Source organism: Propithecus coquereli, unplaced genomic scaffold (assembly GCF_000956105.1).
Source record: "Propithecus coquereli isolate 6110/MARCELLA unplaced genomic scaffold, Pcoq_1.0 Scaffold14, whole genome shotgun sequence".
NCBI lineage: Eukaryota > Metazoa > Chordata > Mammalia > Primates > Indriidae > Propithecus > Propithecus coquereli.
Window position 1 is genome coordinate 2848699 of NW_012138302.1, and position 1811 is coordinate 2850509.

At 35.5% G+C, this 1811-nt stretch overlaps 1 protein-coding gene and 1 pseudogene across 1 annotated transcript in view; both read right to left on the minus strand.

Moving 5' to 3' along the window:
• LOC105806296 (cAMP-specific 3',5'-cyclic phosphodiesterase 4B-like) overlaps window positions 1-1811 on the minus strand; it is a 276992-nt gene that overhangs the window by 140285 nt on the left and 134896 nt on the right. The gene's annotated exons all lie outside the window — the stretch shown is intronic.
• On the minus strand, window positions 481-786 carry LOC105806297 (annotated as a pseudogene).

The window sequence follows — 1811 nt, forward strand, 5'->3', positions numbered from 1 at the left end:
AATGTGTGAGATTTGTTGTTCCATTGTTTTATATTGACATTTACTTCACATCAATAAAAGCTTCAAAATAGCTTTTATTGTCCTGTGTTGATGCTTACCCAACTGAGACTGATCATATACACCTGGTAGCTTAGAATAGTTTCACATTCTGCAGGATCCAATTTGTCTTCAGAAAGACTTGTTTTATCCATCTCATAAAAGGTTTAGAATCACGAAAGCTCCAAAAGGGAAAAACACTGGAAAATAACTTGGTGTTCTGCCTGGAAATGAATATATCTACATGAAAATATATGAGTTCCTGCAGCAAGGATGCTATCAGATAAAAAGCCTTTTTGGTCATCATGCTGGACTTACCATGAAAAGTCTCAAGGGAAGGCAGGTATTTTTTTGATGTTTTCTAAATCATGTGAACAACTGAAAACTTTTTGTAAGGGCAAAAATCAAAATAGCTTTTAAGCTCATCATATGTAATAATTTTTTAATCCAAAATGTGCTTATTGGGATGGTTTTCCATCCATCTTAATTCAGAGTACTTTTAGTGCTGCTTTCTTCTGAAAGAATATCCTTCTGTAAGCTTTGCTTTTCTTCCCGTAAGCTGGCAAAGGACAGTAGAGCAACTAACACACAAAACTACTGTTTGTACATGGCTAAAGGCCTTGGTGATTTTACAGCATCCTGGGCATTTCAATCCATGAAGTAGGAATTGGGGCTCTGCACCAGGCACTTCTTGTGTTTCCACTTCTCCTCTTCTGGAGAGGGATGAAGGAGATCATTTGTGTGTGGCATTTTCTCATGGGGAAGTTGTCACCACCGGAAAGATGTGCATAACTCATAATAAATATGGGGAAATGGGTTGACATCAACAGCCCAGGTTCATTATTGTGCTTTTCTCATTTCAGGTGCACGTTGAAAATAATGAATGAAGCCTCTTAATCTTAATTTCATTGATATATACTTGGTATGACTTATACGCATTCACAGGGGGCTATGACTTCATATTTCCTGGAAAGTAATGGAGCATATGCTTTAGTATAAACAGACTTTGTAATGAAAATTGAATTTCACTCACAGACCACATGGAAGCCCAAAATATTTTGACAGATTGCACAGGGGGAAATACCTATAGCCAATTTTTTGCATAAGGGTTATCATACTAACTCAATATTATGGAATTATTATATTATTTATTTATTTGTATTTATTTGGTTGGGGTTTTTTTTCCCTGCGGGTTTCATACTATACTGAAAACCACAAGTATGGTAAAAAGATTGCCATGGTCTTCATTAGGAAAGCCAAGGCAACTTTCAGAGCTTTATCATGCTAAATCAATGTCTATACTGTATCATTATCAACATGTATGGAAAAATATTCCGCTTCACTAAAAGAGAAACCATGAGACCTTTTTTTGGTGGCAGATATATTGGCCCCGTATTAGAAGTTTAAGACACAAAATAAGTATCACGGTAAGAAAAGGAAATCCAATGAAAGGAAAAAGACAAAATGTTTTAAAGTTCCAACCCTTAGGAGAGACACATTCAGCATCAGCTTTGTCTTAGGTCTTTGAACTTCCTAAAGATATAGAGAAGGGTGAAGTAATGTCAAGAAATTTACATAAGGCATGATTTCTCTTACTTCATAATGCTCAGCAAGATCAACAACTCATTTTAACCTTTCAGTGAGGAGTCATGGTGATTCTTTAGCAGCAGATGCTAATTTTTAAGAAAATCAACAATTTAAAAATATATCTACAATGCAGTCCTACAACAAAACTAAATACTCCTAGGGAGGCAAAGTGATTGTACTCTATTGCT